Genomic DNA, 14,331 nt, shown 5'->3' on the forward strand with positions numbered 1-14,331 from the left:
GTGACTAATGTCACGTGGTGGGATTTGTAGCCATCAGTACAGAAGGGTATATGCAGCCATAATGACTCTTAAAATCTCAAGTTGATTATAATAAGAATATTTTTAAGTACCAGCATATGCAGCTGTGGCGTGTCTGCTAGTTCAGGAAGGAATGCCTTGAAGTAATATAGTTCAAGGGATGTGTGTGTGTGTGTGTGTGTGTGTGTGTGTGTGTGTGTGTGTGAACAGGTAGTGTTGTCAGAGGTTTTGTATATGGAAAAAAGTATGTCAAAGCTTTTAGTATGTAAAGAGGTTCATTTGTATGTAAAAGAATTCAGAAATTCAACATTTTTGACAGTTTTGAAAGGTTCCAGGAGAAACTTCACAAGGCAGGCCTCATCATGTTTTCTAAAGTAATTGTTAAATGATTCAGTATTGAACATGGTGATTATTCAAATGTTTCAGGTGTCCTATCCGTATTATAATATCTGAGATCTGGATTCACTGATGTTAAATGAGAATTCTCCTTGTCCTATGAAAGTGATCTTAGGTAATGTGAAGAGAGTGAAATCTTTTAGTTCGGGATCTTCTGGTTTGCATGTTGAGTTTACTCTGAAGTGCTTTTTTATTGCATGACAAAATATATAGGATGAATATATGGAATATTAGACTTTAAAACAAGTAAATCCCAATCAGAGTTAGCAGAGAGGCTGCGGCTAGTCACTTGAATAGTAAATCTGGGTGGAAGATGAGGTTCTGTTTGAGAAGATCATGTCTCTTATTCTATTCCAAATAGATAACAGTTGCTAAGATCACATGAAGGAGAAATATGACTGTACATTTTTTGTTTGTTTTGCTGTGATTTGGTATACTTACTAAAATACAGTATAAGCTCCGGAACATCATACTTAGGGACTCTTCATGGAGTTGTTTTTCTTTTTTTTTTTTTTGACATATTCTTTTCAAAAGATGGTATAACAGTATGGCCAGAATATTCGTTGTATCTTAACTTGATCTAGTAACCAAGTGAAACAGATGAATTGACATTTTTCATCGTGGGTCCGACAAGACTGAGCCACTGTCAGCTCTTTTATGCATTTCTGATTTCTCATCTCAGAAAGCACCAGATACCTACTGAGAGATCAATGTATTCCCCTTAGAGAAGACACATTTATTACTCTGAGATGTTTACACAGGTTCTCATGAGGAAATTAAGTGACATGCATACCAATAACTTTTTAATTATTCATTTATGATGATCTCAAAAAGTGTTTATTAGGAATTAATGGAAGCAAAATGTAACTTCTGTAAGCATTTATATTTCTAAACATCTATAGGAAACATACCTAGATACCTGCTGACAAAACTGAATTCATCCAGCTCTTTGATTTTTCTTATCCTCATCAAATAAATGGTCTGTACCAGCCAGTGAAGCCTGACTTATTTTTGAACAGAGGTGACCATAATCACCAGGAATCCCTTCATAATTTTAATTCCCAGTGATTCCTTGTTAAAATTATTTTTTTATGCACCAAAGAAACTTAAAATTTATTGGGTAACAATTTATTTACTTTGGAACCTAATGAGCTTGGTAAAGCTCTGGTGGAAAGTCTGTTTCTGACAACCAGGGCAGCCTTATGTGGACAACTCTCCAGTTTTCACTGGGCTTTTGGGTGTGTCCTTGATCACGTGGATGCTTCCATGATGCCTATCTCAGATTCCAGATTGAGAATGACACCCTATGCAAGTGTTGGTATTCACAGAAAGGGGGAAATGCTTGAGATAGAGATACAGACCGAGAGAAATGAGAACTTTTATATAAGAAGTGTTTCATCTCCCCCACGTGGAATGACATTGAACTTTCTCCAAGGTATATTTCAAAGAGGTCAATCATGCATTGAGGAAACGAGGTAAAGTTGTTTGTAGAACAAAGTTAAAATTGATGGGGTGTTTTGTTTGTTTGGTGGGGGAGGGTATATATGGTCCTTATTTTAGCAAAAAGCTTTGCATATTAGGGACTCTGGTAATTTGGATCATGTAACTCTTGTGTGCTCAGTCGGTCTGCTATTATAATAACATGACTCTCCAGTGGGCATCAGGGTGGTACCTGTAAGTGAATGTCCCACTTCCTGTCCTTCAAGCTCAAAGGGTTTGTTGGTTGGTTTGTTTCTTTACAGTATCCCCAAGAGTTTAAAAAATGCCCTTTGTAGACCTATCATTCAATATTTATAAGACATTTCGATAAAGGCACAGTCATAATAGAAACTGAAGAATTTTATCAACTAGTTGGATTTGAAGGTATTGCTTTAATTTTCTGGAAGGAATAAAACGGGGTAGCAAACCATTTAATAAATGTTAATGCCTTTGTATTTTTTTACACAGATACCAGCTCTATGGAAATGTCCTTTCAGTAGTACTGATGTTATTTTCACTGAGATAGAGCATAGGTTTCTTAGGAAATTTGACACAGGAGATGACCTAAGGGACCTTGCGTTACTTGACTACACTTTTTCACGATGTTAGTTACAGAGCAAAACTTAAGACACTGTGAAGAATTTGGAGACTCAAAAGAAGTGTTGGGTAAAAATGACATGAAAACCAGGAAAGTGAAAATGTAACTATATGTATGGTATTGGGAAGGGCCGTTCCTCGTAAGAAAAGCAAATCGATAGCTAGGTGGAATGTGGTGTGAGAGATTAAAAAAAAATGTATTAAAACCTGATCTCTGCCTCCAAGAAATGAAGGAGATTCCAGCACCTCACTTTTAATTTGCCATTTCTCTCACTTATAGTCCAAACTAAATTTAACATTGGGCTTCTAGCCCTAGGAAAATTCCCTTAACTTCATAATCCTTAGAATAGAAAAAATTCTTTGTTGCTTTTAAAAATTGAGAATTTGAGACTCTCTCTTGTCTGATCTTACACTTGGTAAATTCTTCATTCTTTCCAACATGTGCACCCTATCTGCTGCCGTGGCAAATTATTTGTTACCATTCTTTCATCTTCAATAATAGGTAATTAGTGCAGAGAAATTTCAGTGGAGTTTGATGTGGAAGTGAGAGAGCTCAAGGGACTTCCTTCACTGATACACCTGCCTCTTGGCTGGCTGTTCCCAGCTCAGTTTTGTGTTTAATGAAAAACATATTTCTGGTAGAAGTGAATTATTTTTTGTCTCCTGCACACACATACACAATTAATATTTTGCCCTTAACATGGAGCATGTAATTCACAGTTAGCCTAGAGGGGGCAAATATAGGTTGTGAGACCTAACATTTATACTGTCCTGTTTAGGAAAAAAAAGAATAGGAAAATATTTTACACTTGAAATATTTGCAAGAACACATTACTGGGGCTCCTCTGGGGACCTTGGGAGGAACCTTGGCTCCAGAGCCCCTGAAGCTTATGCTTCATTAGTTTCACAGTGCCTGTCTTTGGCTCATGGGCTAATAAGACACTGTTATTTGAAATAAGAGGTAAAATTATCTAATTTCAGATTGGAAAGGTGTGCTTCATATTAGTCTCAAAGTTGGTAGAATTAAAAAACACATATTTTTATCCTAGGTGCTGTAGGCAAAACAAAAATTGGGCAGTGCTATAGAAAAGCCTAATATGTAGTGCAGTGGAGTCAAAATATGAGCCTTAGTCTATGAAATCAGTTTGTTTGGCACGCTACAGCGTCATCAGTGGCATTCTAAAACATTCACGCTTTAGTTTCTGTTTGCTATTAATTTAATAAATGGCAGTAACTTACACTGCTCTTGCAGAGGACTTGAGTGGTTGGGAAAAGAACGCGTTTGCAAAGTCAGGAAACCCGTGACTACTGCCTCTCCCCGGGGAAAGAGACACCTATATTTGAATATCATTTAGTAGACTGTATGTTAGGAGTTTTCTTAGTGGTTGATAATTCATTTACAAGAACACACTGACCGTTTTTGGTTGATCAGATTTCTGTTTTTAAAAGAAGTCATTAAATCCCTTTAAGATGTATTGATTAATCATAGCATTTCCATGACAGGCATTTTAAAATCACCATTTATACCACAAATAAGAGCAGAAAGATAAAGCACCTTGATTTCATAAAACAGCTTCCTAGAAAAGCAATTAACTGATTTTTTCTTTAAAGTTCACAGAAGATAAATGAGGTAGGCTTCCTATATCCTGTCACTCTCGGTTACCTTTGTATGAAAATGGATTTCTTCCAAATGAAAGTCGGCACCAGCCTGTCGGAGGAAGAAGGCGTCTGCAAAGCAGTGTGTACATTACATATTCATACCAGGCTAAATTTCTTAATTACATTTGAGCTGCTTAATGTTTTCAAATCAAAGGATGCTCTCTGATTGCTCCCTGATGGAAAGAGGGTGTGTGGCCAGCCTGTGGTCCCACTCAGTTTTGGCTTCATCCTGCCTATCACGACAGCCTCCATCCTCCCCCAGTGTGGCTTAGCAACGGCATCGATGGTTACACTCTGCTTCTTCCTCTCCACAAGATATGCATCCTCTTTTCTCTTGGGAAGCCTCAAAGAACTGGTACCGCTTAGACTTAGAAGTGAAGACTCACAAATTTGATCTCAGATATGGTGGGACGAAAGCGCTTGTTTTCCATCTTCCAGGTGGGTCGTCCTGAAGGTCACATCAAAGGCTGGCAAGTGGAAATGTTTCTGTAGTTTTCAGTACTCTTATGTTCAGCCAGCCTGTTTTGGTACTCTTACATTTACCCTAAAAGGTAAAGCACTCAGGCACTTTAAAATGACTTCAGTTGCTCTAATCTTATATTGAAAATGGTAGAGAAAGCATATTAAAATGTGACCTGTTGGGAGAAGGTAGGTATCTTTTCCCATCCCCCCTTCCCCTCTGGCTTCTCTAGATTCATATTATAGAGTTTTCTAGCCATGAGTTGGGAAGCTACTCCCAGTGATGGAGGCGTTGCAGGCAGGACACGGATAGAGGCGGGTGGCAAGCCACTTTATTTTCCCCATGTATTTTCTCAGTTCTCATAAAGCTTCCTGTCCCAGATGTCATCTGGACAGATGATGGGTCTATTTTCCCTTAAATGGCAACCTTATGGGGGTTACTTCAGACCTGGGACTGAGAGCCTGAAGCCTGGGAGTTGGGAGTCACTTGAAAAGATGCTGGGTGGCCCAGCATCTCCCCGGCCCTGCACAGTCCAGGGAGGAAAGCCTCTTCTTATGTGTTTCATCCTCTCTTGGGCAGAAATCATGTGCAGGCTTTCAGACACACCAGGCTGGCACGGGGCTCAGTGAGATGACCAGGTCTCTGGACACCCACAAGATCCAGGTTTCAATCCTGGCTCTGACACTTGTTAGCCATGTCACCAGGAGCCAGGGCTTTAACTTCCCCTTGGTTTCCATTCTTATGATGTGGAGAGAATGATCATATCTGCTCAACAGAGTTACCAGAGGGTAGATGACATAAAGTCTGTAATGTGCTTAGCACGGTGATATCATGGTAAGCGTTCAAAAATTACTGGCTACGTTTTTCTCATTTGAAATGCCCCTGAAACAACAAAAGCTAACAAAATATAAATATGAGGGTGTTATTGAAAGTGGTTTTGCTTGTCTGTGAGTTGGAGGTGTAGTGGCCCCGTGACAAGAGGTGGGAAGAGAAAGAAAAATGAAATCCTACAATTTTTTTTGTGTTTATTTGTTAAAAGTCACTGCAGTCGTGAAGACTGAGATTATCCTGGATTAATTAATACAGCAAAGCCTGAGTGATACGAGTCTCCCTTAACGCTTAGCCCAGTCCTGAGAGTTCATTGCTGAGTCTAGCGTGGAATTTCTCAGTCTGTGTTTTCGGTTTTTCTGAGCTATTATTATCTGCCGTGGACCACATCATTCTTGAGTTTTATTTCCAGTTCCATGAAATACAAAATCAACAAGACTAGTGCTGAGAAGAAACGTTAAATTGTTCAAGTAGCACATATTCAGAATGACTCATTGAAACAGATCTCTTTGAAGGCACAGAGTATTAAATAGCGTGTTTAATTGAGCTGAGCGGCAGCATCACTCACCCACGCGAGGGAGCTGCATTAGTGATACCTCTATAGTGTGCATGCATGGAGGATCCTGCCGCTTACACACTCCATCCGGGGCTGCGCAGGGGACCGGTGGCCTGCCGGCCACCCCTGGACACGACGGTTTTCTGTTCTGACCCAGGTCAGGCTTCAGGACCAGCAGACACTTTCACAAATTGGTTAGCTTAGATCAGCAAAAATGTATTGTCTCACAGTTCTGGAGACTGGAAGCCCGAAAGCAAGGTGTCAACAGAGTCGGCTTCCTTGGCGGGGTGTGAAGGGGGCGCTGCTGCGGGCTCCTTGCCGTGACTTGTAGGTGGCAGCGTCTTCCTCGTGTTCTCATGGTGTCTCTGCTCGCCTTCCCTGTGTTTGTCCCATTTTCCTCCTCTCGTAAGGCCATCAGTCACTTTGGCTTAGAGCCCACCCAGATGGCCTCATTTTAACCCAGTTGCCTTTGCCAAGACCCTATTTCCATCTAAAATTTAAAACCGTGAGGATCACAGTTGAATGCGACAGTACACATTGATAGCATTTTTATGACGGCTTGATAAGTTAGTGATGTAAGTGCTTAGAACAGGGGTGGGCACATGGTAAACACTCAAAATATCCACACTAACAAAAACAGCTTCAGTTGTTCTTATACTTGTTCATAGTAGCTCTGGCTGCTCACATGTGCCTCCTGTTGTGCTCACCCCTAGACGGTTTGAGAGCTCAGAATCTGGAAATTGAGATGAGGTGGATGAAGCTCAGTAGAATTGGAGTGCCGTGTGAGGGCAAGAATTTCTGTTTTGTTTTGACTTGACTTCTGTGTTTATGGAAGCACCCCTGACAGTGCCTGGCTCAGTTAGATATTTGTTGAATCAGTTGATTAATGTAAGGACGTGGGTGAAGGAAGTCACTCCCTTCCAACCACTGACCTCCTCTCTTTGGGGCCCCAGTCATTTCTGCCGAGCCTTTTATGGGAAGAAAGGAGGCTGATGCTTCCAACAAGTAATTTATAGCCGCTGTGCCGAAGGGCAATGGGAACCATATTTACTGATGTATGTAAACACAGCCCAAGTGAAATAAACCACGGAGCTATATGCAGGCCTTGGAAACAAAAGCCGAAGCAGCCGGGCCTCTGCCGGGGGTGCCGTGTATGGGCTTGGCCTCTTTCTCACTATTCTCCTTTGTCTGATTTCCGTGAGCAGAAGTCCTGGCTGGGGGGCAGGGCGTGTGGTGGGCTGTGTTTGTGATTCTTCGGGTCTCCAGCCACATGATGTGAGACGTGGAATAGGCAGGGTGATGCGGGTGCTGGGGGCGCAGGGCAGCGCCCGCACCTTCACACTTTCTGCCATGAGAATCAAGTATTCATGTCCTGGAAAGAGCCTAGGATACAGGGGTTCTTAGAGGCCCCCGCCAGCGAGCGCCGAGTCCCAGAATGTCCCACGGCCCTTTCCTCTGGGTGTCAGTCTGTGTTTCTGTCACGGTCCTAGTCCAGTTACTCATGGTAATCCGCCGTTTCATAATTTACACGAACATAATCCACATCCAGGTTTATTTGTCATCTTCCAGACACATTCAGTAATACTGCTGGTTACATAGCATTCAGGTCTGTGTAGCCCTTGGGTCAACGCAGTAAAGGGTTGACCCATTTAAGTGTGTGACCAGCAGGATAAACAGTGAAAAATAGAAAGGTGTACACATTCAGCAGTGTATCAGCCCCTCCCCTCTCCCTTTAATTCTCAGAAGTCTTGAAAATCTCACAGAGAGCCGTGGTGATGGAAGGTCTTCTCCAAACCTCTGTGGTTCCTCCCTTGACAGCCCCATACAGGTTCCTCCTGTCTGTGTTCCAACTGCACAGCCTAGAGGCAGCTCGCCGCCTCCAGGGACGCCGCCCCATCTTTGGATGCTCTCCCCCTTCCTATGTGGACCTGCAAATCAACCTGCCGCTTGGGCTTCCTGGCTTTAGATTTGTTTCCTGGAATTTTGGTGGTGGTCTATTTCAGTTCTGTTTTTTTTGTTTTCTTTCTTTCTTTTCTTTTTTTTAACTATTAACTCCTGTAGGTTAAATCCGCACCATGTCCTTCTGGACAGTACTCCTTGCAGGATCATAGCACCCTTTCCTGATAGTCCATTTAAGTGTGAGTTTTCAGAGTAGCTTTCTTTGCTTCGTCATAGCCTGTTTTATCACTCCTCCTTAACCTTTCATAAGTGGTGGTAAGTATTAGGGAAAAAGAAAAAAGCAGAGCAGAGTAAGGGGTGGGGGTGCATGTGATGTCAGGTAGGGACTGGGTTGCAGTGTAGAAAGGGTGGTTAGGACAGTCCTCGCTGAGTGAGGGAGATTTGAGCAAGAAGAAAGTGAGGGAGTCTGCCAGGAAGACAGCTTGAGAGAGTGTCAGGTAGAGTAGGATAGAGGTCCTCGCCCTGGAATAGCAGCAAGGCCTACGCTGCCCCAGAGCGCATGGGGAGGAAGAAGACTGGAGGGGAAGCCCACCATCTGAGCCCTCTCAGCCACAGTAAGGACAGTGAGTGAGAATGGGGAGCCACTGGTGGGTTTGGAGTGCAGGTGTTGTGATCTGACTTAGGTGTTACAAGGATCTGACTTAGGTGGTCTGAAGACTGGTCTTGTTGTCATGTCAAGAGCAGACTGTACCCAGGCAGGAATAGAATCTCTGCTGGCAGAGTGCTGCCCTGATCCAGGGGATCAGGTGGTGGCAAACATGATGAGATTGGACTCTAGATCCACATGGAAGGAGAGCCGATGGAGAGGAACAGAGGTCAGGTTTTGGCCTGAGCAGCTGAAAGGAAGTTGCCATCAACTGAGATGGGGAAAGCCGTATGGGAAGCAGGGTTGGGGGGAAGAGCAGAAGTTCGTGGGTTTATTGAGTGTGAGATGTCTGTTAGACATCTGCGTGGAGGTGATAAGTGGGCACACAGATTGGAGTGACAATTCTGGAGTTTAGTAGAGAAGAAAATCTACATCTGGGTCAGAGATGGAGATTTGGGAGTTTTCCACAAACATGTGGTATCGAATGCCTTGAGGCTGGACGGTCTCCCAGAGGTTGAGTGTGGCTGAAGAAAAGAGGTGAGTGCTGGTGCAGTCCGAGGGCAAGGGGTTGATGGGTAGAAGGAAGCTGTAAAGGAGACAGAGAAGAAGGAATCAGTAGGTAGGAGGACAACCATGTGCTGTCCAAAAGCCACAAGGAGAGGTGTCAAGATGGGAAGAGAATGATCACCAGGGTCAATTCTGCTGATACTGGATTTAGTAACATGGAAGAAGGGTTTGGGGGCCAAAGCCTGTTTGGTTTGAAGAGAGAATCAAGCAAAGGAATTAGAGGCATTACATATAGATAACTCTTTCCAGAAGTTTTACTGTAAAGATCAGCAAAGATTTTACAAATAGCATGTCTTCACTGTAAAAGCTTAGATGACATTAAGAACACAAAGGAGAAAAAAATCCCTTGTTATCCCACAATCTGGAAAAAAATCACAGTTTATATTTGGTATGGATCCTTCTGGACTTTTCCTATACTTCCTCCTGTATGGAATTGGGATGAAGCTGTTAGATTTGGTCATTATCCCATTCATTTTTCTAACACACCGTCAACACTCTACTATGTCATTGAACAGTCTTTGACGGCATTTGATGCCTGTTTTTTTGCATCTCATTTGTTTGGGAGACTTCTTCAGTGGTTTTATCCTGTGGAGGTACCACAATTTATTTATATAATCCTTTTCTTGGGCATTGAAGCTGTTTTCGGGGTTTTTTAAATTATTGTAAATTATTCTGCAATGAGTGTCCTAATAAATAAACTTTGTGTTGATATAATATTTCCCAAGAAAAAATTCTTAGACATCTAGTTTGTGATTCCAAAATGAACAAGAGCTTCTCATATTTAATCTTTTGTGAATCTTCTGTTCGTGTCCTTTACTTATTTTTCTGTTGAAGTATTTTTGTTTTCTTACTGAGAAAATGAAAGTTAAAGTCACTCAGTCATGTCCAACTCTTTGTCACCCCATGGACTATACATTTCTTGGAATTCTCCAGGCCAGAATACTGCAGTAGGTAATCTTTCTCTTCTCCAGGGGTTCTTCCCAACCCTGGGTTCAGAAAGAGTTCTTTAAAGTTGACCTTTCCTAAATATATTGTAAGCAGTTTTTAGTCTTTTGATTAACTTTGTTTAGTAGAGAAATTAAATTTTGTATCCTTTCTGTGATGTCTTTCTTTGTAATTATGGTTTACAAAGCTGTCTCCATAGGTATATTAAAGAGTTAAATCTAACATGAAACCCATAAACGAACTAGATGAAAAATTATCTATCAGGAACTTATTTTGCTGTAAGGTGAAGCTCTGCTTACTTATTTTTTCAAATAGTCAAAGTCCAGATTAATTAGTATATCTTTTCACTATAATTTCAGTAAGAAAAAAGACAAATATTCTATATTTATGAAAGTCTGATCCAGCTGTAGGTAGGGATCCTATGATACAATTTCTTGTAAAACTGGGAAGACTTAAAATACTCCATCCTTTCTTCAAAACCTACCACTAAGCCCCCACCACTTTGACAGCCTGCTTCAAGCGTCCAAGAACTTCTTTTCTAAATTCCCATCATGTCCACATGTGATGTATTGTCATTGTGTTGTTCAGTCACTAAGTCGTGTCTGACTTTGTGACCCTGTGAACTGCAGCACGCCTGGCTTCCCTGTCCTTTACCATCTCCCAGAGTTTGCTCACAGAGTCAGTACTGCCATCCATGGTGCTCTATCACCGTGTGTTGTTATTTACTTCTCTTCGTGTCCATTTGATCTCACAAATATCTTGTAAGTATCACAAATGTCTGATCTCACAAATATCTTGTCCATCTGATTTCACAAATATGTTGAGATCAGGGTTCCCTTCTCATTTATGTTTGCATTAATGATGAGGATTCTGTTTGATCTAATACTGAATTATTTTGTTCCTGAGGTCTGGGCATTGCATTTCTGCACCTGGTAAATAGAGACAGACCTACTTTAATTGGTTTGAATAGTATTCTGTGGTTTAGTGACAGAAATAAAGACTAGAATGAAGTTCAAGCATAGCATATAATGTGACCCAGGCTTTATCTCCATCTGCTTAACTAGAGTTCTTGCTGGTCCTAAGCATGTCATTTGCTTTCACTCTTTTCTCTGTTTATGCTTGGAGTGCTGTCCTTTCCTAGTCTGCCTGCCAAATTCTCTTTTTTTCCCAGGCCAGTTCCTCTTAAAAAATGTTACAATAATACTTGGAAGTTAGAAAGTCACCACCTAGAATTGAACATTGTTGATATATTGCCACATTTGCTTTCCCTCTTATTCTCTTTTTTTTGCCACTCTACCATGTGGCATGTGGGATCTTAGTTTCCCCACCAGAAATTGAACCTGTACTCCCTGCATTGGAAGCACAGAATCTTAACCACTGGACTCCCAGGGAAGTCCCTCTATCTTATTCCTGATACTTTTCTGTTTCATCACTCATTGTTTTCATTAACAGGCCACATGTTCATTTAAACAATTTAAATAATGAAGAACAATGAAAGTTTAAAACCAGCTCAGATCCCACCATCCAGAAAAAGAAAAATATAAGATGGACTTCACTCCAGATAACACTTTTTTCCTTCTCTTTACATTTTTTTAGATTCATCAAACACAGAACCCTCTTGAGTTCTGTCATATGTTCCTCTGATATGCCCATCTGTTATTTCTTGTAGATGTTTTGTTCTTTCTGCTTAAATACCTGAAGAATTACTTCTTTAAAATTCTTTAGCTTAATGAAAATGTTTCAGTACTGAGCATTTCCTGAAACATGGGGTGTTTGTTCAGTCTTTCAAGATTAGTTCATTTTTCTAGTTCAGGGAATTTCTTTTATATTAAGTGTTTGCACATATTGGTTTTGATTTGCCTTTTAATTGAATTATCCTTATGTTGAGTCAGATTGGTCTTTTTTTGCAGTCCTATTAATACTAATTTCTTTCTAATTGCTTTGATCTGTATTTTTTCACCTGAATTCACTGTTATTTTTCCTAATCCTTTTCTCTGTGTCAGTGATTCAGAAACAGTTTCCATTCTGTTTCTTACAGTCTCTGATTTTTTTTCATTAGTTGTATCACATGATTGTATACCTTAGTGGAGGAAAAAAAGAGATTATGCCCCCTCCCTGTGATTACTTGTCATTTTTTTCCAAGAATTTATAAAATTATACTTCTCATTTCTGTTTTACTGATTATAAGATTAATTTATTGCCATAGTTCAGGGTTTTATTTTTCATGAAAAAATTATAAATCATACTTTCCTTTACTCACACTATTAAATTTTGGTTCTTCCTTTTAATGGCCATTTTTCCTGTAACATAATCCTCAGATAAAGACGCATCTCTATTATAAATTAATTAGAGCACATTGTTATAATAGGTTCCAAAAATAGCAGCTTAAAAACAAGACAAAAATTAATTTCTCTTTCATTTTAAATCTGAGATGGTGTGCTGGTTCTGCTTTGTGATATCCAGTCATGGACTCGGGCTCCTCTATCCCGTTGTTCTATGATCAGTAGGAGTGTTAGGCTCATACATGTGATCCAAGATGCTCCGTGCTCCTTTCCAGACTGGGAAGATGGAAGGGGAAAGGTGGGGAGCGTGTCCTGCCCTTTAGAGGTTCAACTTGGAAGGAGTGCAAACCACTTTCTTTCATATTCCATTGGCCCGAATTAGTCACCCAGCTCTCTGAGAGTCAAAGAAGGCTGAGAAAATTGTCCAGTCTTTATGCTGGGTCATCGTGTGCCCTGAGAAAAATTTTATATTCTGGAAGAAGACATGAATAGATAGTGGGGAAAGCAAGCAGTTCCTGCTGTATAGTAGCTACTATTTCTTATCAGTGGTTGCTTGTTTAAGGGTTTAGTTCTCATGGTTTCCATGAGCCCCTCAAAGCAAGCAGTCTTTTTCTCCTTTCTCACTTCTCCAGTGTTTGAGTCCAACGTTTTTGTTGAATTGTTGTTTTTGAATTAGGATGACACAGTCTTTGTAATTTTCTGAATTTCTGGATGAATGGGATCTATAAATTCATAAAGTGTTTAAGGACATTGTAGACATTTTTGACAAATAGAAGTTCCCTATTATAAAATTATATATGACAATTGCCCCTGACATCAATGATAGTTACAAAGTATATAAATTTGATGGAAGTAAGTATAAATATAGCCAGTAATATAGGTTCTTTCTACTCAATATGAAAATTTCTTTGGCTAATATGTGGATTCCTATCTAAATTCATGAGTTCTCTTCTGACATTTGGGTTAAGCCTGAAATGGATTAATCTTTTTCTGATAAAGTTTCATAAGCTGTGATTTCTCTGGTGACCACATTTAATTAGATATTAAATAAACTGCTTATCTTTATACCAACAGGTTTTATGACTGCATTTTTTTTTCTGAGCTGTATTTCACAGATTAATTATCTAGCAGAAGTAAAAATAAAAGAAAATATTTAGTAGACCACAATAACCTTAGATTAGAAATTAAAATATGCCTCCTTTTAAAATGGAAAACAAATATTTGAGCTTAAATTTAAAAGACAGAGATAGGTAAGATTGTCTAAATATATCCATTCCAGTGAAAAAAATACATTTTGCTTTTCCAGGTACTGTTTTTCCCCACCCCCTAGAAATTGACTACACTTCTTTTAAGTGGAAAAATTCTATTTAATCTGCAAAGGCTGAAACATTTTGTGATAAGGCTGTGAAGGTTTTAATTAAAAAGTTGTTTTCCTTTTTTCTTTTTTTCAATACCCCACCCTGTGGTAAGATTCTTCCACTCAAATATAATGGCTTTCTGACTCGCTCCACCCCCCCACCTCCGCCCATGTGTTGGAATGGAGAGGAGAGATTGTAGGCCTTATGAATATTGAACAGCCAAGATTAATGTAATCTGCTGTTTCAGTGAATGGAACATCACAGAGATGGATCTGGAAATGCCAGATGACCTTTTGTTCAGATCAGAAGAGAGTTTCCAAGTTGCCGGCAGAAATAGGATCCAAACAGAAGGAAGATCAATTGTCAGATTGCCTAAAGGCATAAAATCTATAAAAGGTTTAATTTTTCTCAGTTAGATTCTGTTCCCTAGAGCTCAGCAAAGTTTTAGAAAGAGACTCTTCCACCCTCCAGAAGTTTCTTCAGTTCCTTCAAATTGAAAATGAAGTGGTTGTTTCCTCTCTCTGTTAATCCCTCTCCTCCCCAGGTTAACTTCAAGTGAAGACAGTATAGGGATAGGTGAGTAGGATAACCTCCCTGGGACAAAAAGTGATGGCTCAGCTGGTTATGGGAAGGTTGTGGTG

The 14,331-nt window shown here is 40.2% G+C and overlaps 1 protein-coding gene across 1 annotated transcript in view; it reads left to right on the top strand.

Annotated features, from left to right (window-relative positions):
• The window catches only part of AFF3 (ALF transcription elongation factor 3), a 558,198-nt gene that overhangs the window by 94,470 nt on the left and 449,397 nt on the right, over positions 1-14,331 (top strand). The gene's annotated exons all lie outside the window — the stretch shown is intronic.

The sequence above is a fragment of the Muntiacus reevesi genome, chromosome 3 (genome assembly GCF_963930625.1).
Source record: "Muntiacus reevesi chromosome 3, mMunRee1.1, whole genome shotgun sequence".
NCBI lineage: Eukaryota > Metazoa > Chordata > Mammalia > Artiodactyla > Cervidae > Muntiacus > Muntiacus reevesi.